Source organism: Ictidomys tridecemlineatus, chromosome 8 (genome assembly GCF_052094955.1).
Source record: "Ictidomys tridecemlineatus isolate mIctTri1 chromosome 8, mIctTri1.hap1, whole genome shotgun sequence".
Taxonomy (NCBI): domain Eukaryota; kingdom Metazoa; phylum Chordata; class Mammalia; order Rodentia; family Sciuridae; genus Ictidomys; species Ictidomys tridecemlineatus.
In genome coordinates this window covers 71,814,844-71,826,263 of record NC_135484.1, presented here as the reverse complement: position 1 = coordinate 71,826,263, position 11,420 = coordinate 71,814,844, and the positions used below count along the sequence as shown (strand labels likewise).

General features: G+C 35.7%; 1 long non-coding RNA gene across 1 annotated transcript in view; it reads left to right on the top strand.

The window, feature by feature from the left end:
- Positions 1-2,925: 2,925 nt before the first annotated feature.
- LOC120889090 (uncharacterized) overlaps positions 2,926-11,420 on the top strand; it is a 28,968-nt gene continuing 20,473 nt past the window's right edge. The window contains exon 1 of the long non-coding RNA XR_013425010.1: positions 2,926-3,187. This is a non-coding gene — a long non-coding RNA (uncharacterized LOC120889090). The remainder of the gene's footprint in view (positions 3,188-11,420) is intronic.

The following is an 11,420-nucleotide window of genomic DNA, read 5'->3' as shown; positions in this document are numbered from 1 at the left end:
GGCAAGCACTCCACCACTAAGCTACAGACACAACCTTTTAGAAAATATCTATTTTAAGACAGGATATCTTGTTAAACTGCCCAGGTTGCCCTCAAACTAGCAATCCTCTTGCATCAGCCTGCAGAGTAGCTGAGATTACAGGTATAGACCACTGCATGGGGACACAAAGTGCTTTTTGAAGATTAAATGATCTAATCAGATGGAAAATATCTGGCACAGAAGACCCACTGAGAGACACATTAATTTTATGATGTTGATTATATGCTTATTATATATTGTGCTGTGAAATTAAGCTACTCAAACATTTCAAAAACTTATTTTGGATTTAATAGATGATTGATGTTTGCTATCAGTATAGAAACTTCTAGAATATTGTCTATAGTACATAACTTTGAAGTTTTCATCATTTTATTTTATTTTTAAACATTTATTTTTTAGTTGTACGTGGACACAATACCTTTGTTTTTGTTTTTGTTGTTGTTGTTGTTTGTTTTGTTTTTAAGAGAGAGAGAATTTTTAATATTTATTTTTTAGTTTTCGGCAGACACAACATCTTTGTTTGTATGTGATGCTGAGGATCGAACCCAGGCCACACGCATGCAAGGCGAGTGCTCTTCCTCTGAGTCACAACCCTCATCATTGTTATTTTGAACTTATTTTAGATATCCAGAATTCACTTTTATTCTTTGTATTTATTTGCTCCATAGTGAGCATTGATCAGAATGTGCACACTATACATACTTTGAAATATACTAGTAACATTTACAATAAATGCATGTTAATAAAAAATAAAATATTTTTAAAAAAAAAAGAAGAAAGGAGGAAATGGGATAAGTGTGGTATCATATTTTGAAAGAGATACAAGGAAATAAGAGTAATAAATCAGAGCAAGTTGGTATCTAGGATAAATCTTAACTTTCTGGTGACGTATTTTAATATTTCAGATTTTTGTTCCACAGACTGATTCTCTTCTCAAATGCATATTCTTAAATTAAACCCCTCTGTGCATTGGTTCCCTCTCCTATAAAAGAGAGATAATGGGGTACCTACTTCATGGGGTTGTTAGGGATATTAAAGGAGTTGATTGATACATATAAAGCACATGGAACAAGGAACATTCTGCCAGCTTTGGTTACTAGAGCCCATCTTTCTCTACTAGTTTGTGGAGATTTTGTCTGTTTTCTTTCCAGCTATATCTCTGTTCCTTAGAACACAACCAACCCACAATGTGGCCTCTCCACAAATGCATGTTTTTTGTTTTAATGAGATAATTATGTAAAATCAATATTCACTATAAATGCATGTATATGCCACTAAAAACATTCACTGAATCTGAAACTAAAAAGTTAAATTTGTTCATGAATCACTTTCTAAGGAACTTGGTAAGCAAATATAAAATAAAATTATAGTAACTTTTAAAACATATGGTCAGACATTAAGCCTTAAATTGTACTTAGTCATCATCCAAAAAATATGACCTTAGGGCAGAAGAAAACTATGCACAGGTGAAAATAGTTGAATATTAATGTTATGAGCCAGACATAGTGGTGTATGCCCTGTAATGCCACCAACTTGGGAGGCTGAGGGAGGAGTATTGCAGGTTCAAGGCCAACCTCAGCAAGTTAGCGAGGCCCTAAGCAATTTAGCAAGACCCTGTCTCAAAATAATAAATAAAAATGGCTGGTAGGGTGAAGTGCTGGGGTGGTGGCTCAGCAGTAGAATGCTGGCCTAGCACGTGCAAGGCTCTGGGTTTGATCCTCGGCACCACATAAAAATAAATAAATAAATAAATAAAAGTATTGTGTCTATTTACAACTAAAAAAAAAAATGGTCGGGGCTGTGACTCAGTGGTTAAACACATCTGGTACAGAAAGAAAGAAAGATCATAGGATTACAGTGATTTTAACCTTTTCTCACTTTTAACTATTACATTATTTTCATTATATTTTCCTTCTAATGTTAAACAAAAAACAACTTTGCATATTCTTTTTTTTTTTTTTAAGAGATAGGGTGGGTCTCACTGCGTTGCTTAGCACCTTTCTTTTGCTGAGGCTGGCTTTGAAGTCATGATCCACTGGGATTAGTGGGAATGCAGGTGTGTGCCACCTCACCCGGCAACTTCATATATTCTAAAAGAAAAAAAGATAGAAAATAATCCAACAGTTGAAGTCTGCCCTCCACATACACTTTCACCCCCTCATACTGGAGATTGAACCAGGGTTTAACACTGTGCTCTACCATGGAGTTACCCCTCAGCATCCTATCCTTAATTGAGAAAGGGGAGACTACCAGGAATTGAACCTAGGGGCACTTAAGCACTGATGCACATCCCCAGATCTTTTTTATTTTTTATTTTGAGACAGGGTCTTGCTAAATTTATCAGGGCCTTGCTTTTGCAGGGGCTGGCTTTGAACTTGCCATCCTCCTGCCTCAGCCTCCATTATCACTGGGATTACAGGCATGCACCACCACACCAGATGCAAGGCTACCCTTTTAAAAGCCATAATTTTTCTTTTTTTGTGGTGCTAAGGATTGAACCCAGAGCCTTATAAAGTGAGGCAAGCACTTTACCAACTGAGCTATATCCCCAGCCTCCTAACAGCCATAATTTTTCATGCAATGACTCCAGCAACGCTCTGGCTTGTGGAAAAAAAAAATTATTTAGGAAGCTTCTACCTTATAAGCAATTTGTAACTTTAGAAAAAATGGATCAAGGAAATGTACAATGTGCCTATAAGTCATCCTTAAAATACTGGTATTTTCTTCAATCAGCTTCTGTAATGGGGAAAAAATATAATACCACACAAGCGTTGGAGACCTGTTATCACTTTGTAGATTGAGTAACCCTTGGAGACAAGGCAATCTAGTAGTGGCTAGACAGCCTGGAAACAGCAAATGGACCAATCTACTGCCTGGAAACAGTTCTTGGACCAATCAGTCACCCAGAAACAGCACACAGTCCAATCAGCTGTTTTCTGAGAACTATTTTTCCCTAAAATCTGCCACTGCTGCCTTGCAAACCAAAACCAGAGAAATAAAATGCACCTGAATTGTTTCTTCACTGAATTCATCTCTCCTAGACCATCTATGGCTTATTTGACACAAGTACCAACTATTCTGTGTCCCTCAATGGAATCATTCTGGACCGAGTAATTTGTTAGCCACGTCACATCCTCTGTGTGAAGAGGTAAGGTATAATTAAGTGGATTTCAAAATATATCATTTTGTACATTGTAATTGTTCTAATGTCATTTTTTATTTTTTAATTATAGATGGACACAATACCTTTATTTGTTTATTTTTATATGGTGCCAGTGCATATAAAAATAAAACCCAGTGCCTCATGCATGCTAGGCAAGCACTCTACTATTCAGCCACAACCCCAGCCGTCTAATGTTGTTTTATATGAGGATGTTTTTTTTCTGTTTGGTTCTCAACTTTGGCTGCATATTAAAATCATCTGGGGAGTATCTTAAAATCCCTTTGTCCAGGCCTCAACACAGACAAATTAAATCAGAATTTCTATCATCAGTATTTATTGAAGTTCCACAGATGATTCTAGTGTACATCATAAGTTGAAAACCACTACTTAACTAAATCTTTAAAAAAAAAAAAAATTGAAAGTTCACAAAGGTGAGGAGTGTCTTGTTATTTTGCTTTATCTCACCCCACGCTGCATAGTACAGATTTCTGCCTAGACTAGACTAAGCAATCAATTGATATTAATGTAAATAAATACAAAGGGAGTTACAGAAAGGTGCCTAGACTTGGGAAGGCCAGGATTATTTCATCCTTGGAGCTGAGTAAGGGAATAGCATTAGTGGTAAGAACTTGTTCTTAGGACTCAGACCTGCATTTGAAGTTCAATTCTATTCTTGCCTAACACTGTCCTAAAGTAAGTGAATTATAAAATGGGAAACTAAAAGTATATATTGGGGGTGGGTGTCATAGGATTACATTTGATAATGCAGATAAAGCACTTAGCTTGGCCCTTGGGTCATGTTCCACAAATAGCAAACTAAGAATCAGCACAAAATGGTTGAGATGACCCAAAAAATAATCCTTTCTAAGAGATATAATATGTAATAGGAAGTCTTAGAAAGGAACCTGCAGTGACAGTGTTCCTGTTATTTAACTAAAGAAGCTGTAATCTAATCACTTCTCCTGTCATTTGAACATTTCAAGTAATATTATAGAAATGGAGGTATCACTGACTGCACAGGCTAGTGAGGAAAATTAACACAGTAGAGATGAGAGCAAAAAAAGAAGGAATTTTTAGAGCATCTCTAGTACTTTGTGGAGGAGAGAACATATCTTCCATGGTGGCAGCTTTTGTCCCAGAGCTGGGAGACATTTCTGAATTATTGGAATGGTAGGAAAGAAACTGTGCTGCTACTCTAGCTGCAACTCGACCCCTCGGTGTCAGTAGGACCTTTTGGAAACAGAAACTCCTTGGGGAATATCAAGTCTGACCTAATTATAAAGGTCCCTAGATCTGGGAGCCAGAATCACATAGCAGCCTGACTTTTTGTCCCCAAGAAACTCCTCTCAAAACACAATGTGTAGTAGGAAAAGATGTTCAAAATTAAATTTAATCCCATTTATATTTTAGTTTATTAGAGCAGAGTCTTCTCTCTCTCTCTCTCTCTCTCTCTCTCTCTCTCTCTCTCTCTCTCTCTTTGGTACTGGGGATTGAACTCAGGGTCACTCAACCACTTTGATTTGATTATAATAATAATTATTATTATTATTACTATTATTAATACCAGCCCCCTTTTTTTTTTTTTTTGTATTTTATTTAGAGACAGAGTTTCACTGAGTTGCTTAGCACCTTGCTTTTGCTGAGACTGGCTTTGAACTCCCAATCCTCCTGTCTCAGCCTCCCAAACCACTGGGAGAGTCTCCTTTTTTTGATTTACCTTCATTAGTTACAATGATACCAGATCTCATATAAGAAGGATATATAGTGAACTTGATTCTTCTGGCATCAAAAAGATGCCTTAGAAATAATTTATAATAGACAAATTAACTCTTTCAAGCTATTCAGCTATTAGGTTTGTGAAATTTCATTTTGTGCAGGGAGATGGCATCTGCTTCTCCATCCCAACTAGCAGCCTCACAACTATGTATCATTGGTCACAAAGGAATTAGAAATTTATCCCTCTTTGAATGTAGGAGAACAGACTAAGAACAGAAGGCCATTTTTATTATATCATCCACAATATAAAATGTTATATAATGAAGTCAAACTATTTTCTAAACAATGTCCTGGTATCCTCAATGTTATTTCAACCTCTTAAGAAATTTTACTTAATAAATAATATTCCTATGGCTTAAAAAAATTAATATAGCAGCAGCAGATGTATAATTTATTTTCCAGAACATGGTAACATAGCTTGGAATTGTAAGCTATCATAAATACATATTACAAATGTAATATACAATGACAATTTTTCCATATAGAAAGAACTTCATATAGTATCTAGTTATTTCAGTCACATTTATTAACCTATCATTTTATTTTTACATTACATAATAATTGTATATCTGTGGGGTATGGTGTGATATATATCCACATACACATACATACATATACATACATATACATACATATACATACACACACACACAATGTTTAATGATCAGTTCAGGGTAATTGGCATATCTATCACCCCAGACATTTATCATTTCTTTGCATTGGGAACATTCAAAATCTTCTCTAATAGCTATTTTTTAAAATATTTTTTTTAGTTGCAGTTGGACATAATGCCTTTATTTTATTTATTGTTATGTGGTGCCGAGGATCGAACCCAGTGCCTCACACATGCTAGGAGAGTGTTTTACCACTGAGCCATAACCCAAGCCCCTCTAATAGCTAATTTTTAAATAATGAATTAATTGTTGTCAATAGTTATCCTGTGCTGGATTATACTCTGTTTCATGGATCTACTCACATCAGTATTACACTGTCTGGATGACTGTGGCTTTGTAGCAATTCTTGAAATCAGGTAGTGAAGACCTCTATATTTTTTTTTCTTTTTCAAGATTATGTTACTATTCTAGATCTTTTACAAGAAGCTCATCTAGTCCTACTTAAATAATCCTAGGATTTTGATTGGGATGGCTCTGACTATAAAGGCCAGTGTAAGGAGGGTTGACATCTCAGTAAAATGGAGTCTTCCAATTCATAATCCATTTATTTAAATCTAATTTCTCTCTGTAATGTTTTATATTATTCAGTGTAGAAATTTTATACATTTCTGTTAAAGTTACTTATTCGTAGATATTTTGTGTTTTGATGCTTTTGTAAGTAGTATGATTTTTTAATCTTATAGATGGCCCAGAATATCAGGTATATCTTGGAGAATATAATGAACTTGAATAGCTTATATTCTCTGAAACTGTTGAATCATCTAAACATCTCAATTAGGTCACGTTGTTGAGAGTGTTATTCAGATCTTCTAACATCCTACTAATATTTTGTTTACTTATTCCATCACAAACTGAAAAAGAAATATTGAAATCTCTAAGTATGATTGTAGATTTTTTTTCTCTCTTGTCAATTTTTGCCTCGGTGCACTTTGAAGCTCTATTACAAAATCCACACACAATTGAGATTGTTATGTTTTCCTGTTAATTTATTGATCTATTTATCATTACAAAATGCTCTTTTTTTTTCAATTAGTTCTTTTTTTTTTTTATTGTTGGTTGTTCAAAACATTACATAGTTACAAAATGCTCTTTACCTTTGGAAATATTCTTTGTCTTTAAATCTACTTTTCCTGATATATGGAAATACTAGCTTTCACCGAACACAGTGGTGCATGCCTGTAATCCAAGGTAGTTGGGAGATTGAGGTAGAAGGATCACAAGTTCAAGGCCAAACTTGGCAACTTAGCAAGACCCTGTCTCAAAATAAAAAATAAAAATAGTTTTGTAGGGCTGGGGATATAGCTCAGTTGGTAGAGGACTTGCCTTGCATGCACAAGGCTCTAGGTTAGATCCCCAACACCACACAAACATAGAAAAATAATAGATTTGTGGGGGCTAGAATTGTAGCTCAGTGAGGCACTGGGTTCAAACCTCAGCACCACATAAAAATAAATAAATAAAATAAAGGTATTGTGTTCATCTACAACTAAAAAAATATATATTAAAAAAATAGATTTGTGGGCTGGGGTTGTGGCTCAGAGGTAGAACACTTGTCTGGCATGGTGCGGCCCTGGGTTTGATCCTCAGCACCAAATAAAAATAAAGATATTGCATTCACCTATAACTAAAAATTAAAAAAAAAAAAAAAGATCTGTGGATGTAGCTGATTGGTAAAGTGCCACTGGGTTCAATCCCAAAAAATAAAAAAAGAAAGAGAGAGAGAGAGAGAGATTAGCTACCTTATGTTTAACCTTTGCATGAGGTAGACTTTTCCAGCATTTATCTTTTAAACTATCTGTGCCTTTAGATCTAAAGTTCATGTCTTGTACACAGTATATAATTGGGTTTTGCTTTTTATTCAGGTTCCCAATGTCTTCCTTTTAATTTGAGCATTCATTTCATTTGTATTTGGTATAATTATGTAATGAGTGGATTTAAGTCTATTTAAATTTTGCTGTTTGGGGCTGGGGATGTGGCTCAAGCGGTAGTGCACTCACCTGGCATGCGTGTGGCCTGGGTTCGGTCCTCAGCACCACATACAAAATAAATTTTGCTGTTTGTTTTATTTGTCCCCTCTGTTTTTGCTCCTCCTTGTTTTGGGTATTCTTTTAGGTTGAATACTTTTTTACATCCTAGTCTATTGCCTTTATTGGCTTTTTAGCTCATTTTTTTTTCAGTAATTACAGGTGATTACAATATGCATCCTTAATGCATCAGTGTATTTTAAGTTAATATTATAACATTTTCTTGTATAAGTTAAGAAATTTACAATGTTACCCGATGATAATTTTTGATAAAATTTGTATCTTTTTAAAATTTCAGATATATACTTTTTTTTTTTTTTTACTTATTTTGAGACAGATCCTTACTAAGTTGTCAGGGCTGGTCCTTAATATATAGGTTTAGATATATATATTAAGATATATATGTGTATATATATTTTTTTGCATTTGACTGCATATGACTTGGACCATAAAAAAGAGAACCACAGACAAATATTAAACACTAGATAATAATATGCATACTGACATCTAGGGATGAAGTCTACAGCTAATTTTGACGTACACTGAAAAAGTAAGATGAATCTATGAATGGATAGAAGGATGGTTAGGTAGATGGTTACATAACAAAGTAAAATAGCAAAACATTAGCTATCAAATCAGGTGATTCATTGACTTTTTCTCTTTTGAAAATTTTCATAATAAAATGTTGGGCCAAAAAAAAAAAGACAGTCTTCTAATTTGACAAGAATATAAAATTTAAACTATTTTGCAATCTCAGTTAATTATGTAATGAAACTTTAAGAGGAGAAAAAAAATATTCAAGCAGACTTTATTCTGATTATGGCCTTGAATCTCTACCTATGCAGATCTCACCCTTGCCAACATTTTCAGTCTCATCTAGTGCCCCCTTCTCCTTACTCTGCATGTAAAGGAAATGAGACTTTCAGGTCCCTGAATTCCCTAGACTCAGGCTTGCCGAAGCCCTGAAGTCACATAAGCTGTTGCCTGACCTGGAATGCTGCTCTCACTAACCCTCCCATTCTGGATAAATCATGCTTATCATTTAGGTTTCAACTGAAATATTTCCCTAATGAAGCAGTCCCTTGCCTCCCAAACTAGGTCAGCTTTCTGTCGTGGGGGAAACACAGGAAAGCACCTCACAGGTTCTAAAATTCCCCAAAGTCAGAAATGGAACCATGGAATTTCCTTTTTAAAGAAAGCAGATGTGGGGCCCGGGTTGTAGCTCAGTGGTAGAGAGTTCCCCTAGCACGGTGGAGGCCCTTGGTTCGATCCTCAGCACCACATAAAAATAAGTAAATAAAATAAAGGCATTGTGTCCAATTACAGCTAAAAAAAAAATATAAATACTTTTAAAAAAAAAGAAGAAAGCAGATGTCATGAATACACTGTGTAAGTTGTTCTTAAGCAAAGTGTGCTCCTTTTCAGAGATAAGGAGGATAATTTGTAACGTCTAAAAATCTCCAGTTAAAAGCCTGATCTGGTTTAGGAATCATATTTCCTTGCTTTGCATATTAAATAATAATGGAAATAGGCTTCCTCCCTATCCTAAACAAGGAAAAAGAGATGCAATCAGACATTACCGTGGACCTACAGCTTCTGCTACAGGAAACAGTAAAATGAGTCAGAACACCAACAGACACACACACACACACACACACACACACACACACACACACAGTATAGCAGTCAGATAGTTTGTGCAGTGGCTTATCAGCAGGCTGTGGGCAGAACTCCCTTGTCACCTGCCCCCAGTCTGCACTGTCTGCAGCTGTCAACATGCACAACCATCTTGGAGGCTCCAAAGCTCCACAGCAGTGCCATTATCACTGAATATTGATAAACTAGATTAACATGGAACCCGGAGCCGGTAAAAACCAGCTCAGTCTCTGCCTTTTGATGCCCTGCATTGTCTGTCTCACTGTAAGCAAAAGATTTAGAGTGAGATCTGATTCTGATCAAGTGGTTGATAAAGCCTAGAACAACCCTCAACTCCCTGGCCTTCTCTCTGTAAAACTTATTTGCAGTCATTTCTTCAATAGTTATGCTCTCCATCAGGATACAAGCTCCATGAAGTCAGAGACATGTCTGTCTAGCTCCCTGTGGTATTTTCATCAAGTAACATGGTACAACATCCACAAATATTTTGGGATAAAGGAATCTTTGTCTCTTCTTCATTCTAACACTATTTATATGTTCTTTGTGGACTATCCTAAATGCTATCTTACTGTGTGTATTTTTCATGATATTCATTCATTTATTCTTTCATTTAATTACTTATTTAACTAACATTTATGCAATGCCTGCTAAACATTGAGGAAGCAAGTATTAATATGAAAAATTTCCTTCTTCTAAGGAGCTCATAATCCTCAAGAGGCCCACAGATTAACAAATAAACAACCACCATTTGATGCACAAGTGCCACAACTGAGTATAAAAAGGATATTCTGGACATAGTGGTTGAAGAAGCAATAAGGAACTTTTTCCCCCAAAATGAGCAGATATAAAAATAAACCAATAGTGGGCTGGAGTTGTGGCTCATCGGTAGAGCGCTCACCTAGCATGCCTAGCAGGAGACCCTGGGTTCAATCCTCAGAACCACATATACATAGAAAAAAGCTATTGTGTCCAACTGCAACTAAAAAACAAAAATAAAATAATAAAACAAATAAATAAAACAATAGTAATCAACTCCCTCTTGTTCCATCCAACAGAATCCCAGTTTTCCTTCAGGTACATCTGTGCATCCATGTAATTTGAGATGCTGACTTCATTCTCAACTTCAAGGCAGATTATTTTATTTGTTTGTTTGTTTGTTCTAGTTAGTTATACATGACAGTAAAATGAATTTTTAAAGAAACTATTCTTTTTAAAAAATTTTTTAGAAGTTAATGGACCTTTATTTTATTCATTTATTTATATGTGGTGCTGAGAATCAAACCTAGTGCCTTATACATGCTAGGCAAGCGCTCTATCACTGAACCACAACCCCAGCCCCAGTAGAATGCATTTTGACATATTGAACACAAATAGAACACAGCTTCTCATTCCTCTGGCTGTACATGGTGCAGAGTCACTCCAGTAGTGTAATCATACATGTATATAGGGTAATAATGTCTGTCTCATTCTACCATCCTTCCCATTCCTACAGCCAAAACCCTCCCCTCACTCTCTTAAAGATGGATTCTAAACTAATAAAAAATAATAATCTAATAAAAAATCATAATATCATCCAGTGGGATTGCCAGTGATTCATTCAAGAACTCAAGTTTAAACAGGGCACAGTAGCACAGGTCTGTAATCCCAGGGACTCAAGATGTTAAGGCAGGAGGATCATAAGTTTGAGGCCAGCCTCAGCAATATAGTTAGACCCTGTCTCAAAATACAAAATTAAAGGGATGGGAATATATCTCAGTGGTAGAGCACCCCTGGATTCAGTGCCCAGTCCTGAAAAAAAAAAAAAGAAATATATGTATTTTTAAAAGAAATCAAAAGAAAGAACCCAAGCTTAAATCAAGGATTAAGTTTTGAGGTAGATCAGATGCCCCTGGGGTCTATTCTTTGTCCTTAGAGAAGCATGTGACCTAAATTTGGCCTAAAATGGCCAAATCAGACTGAAAAGTGGAACTTTGTCCTATCATTAGGATAGCATTTCTCCCTTGGTCTTGGGTTGACCATGAATAGAAAGGAAGCTGCCCAGGCTTATAATCTACGGTATCCCTGACATTGGTGCTGGTCCATCAAAGG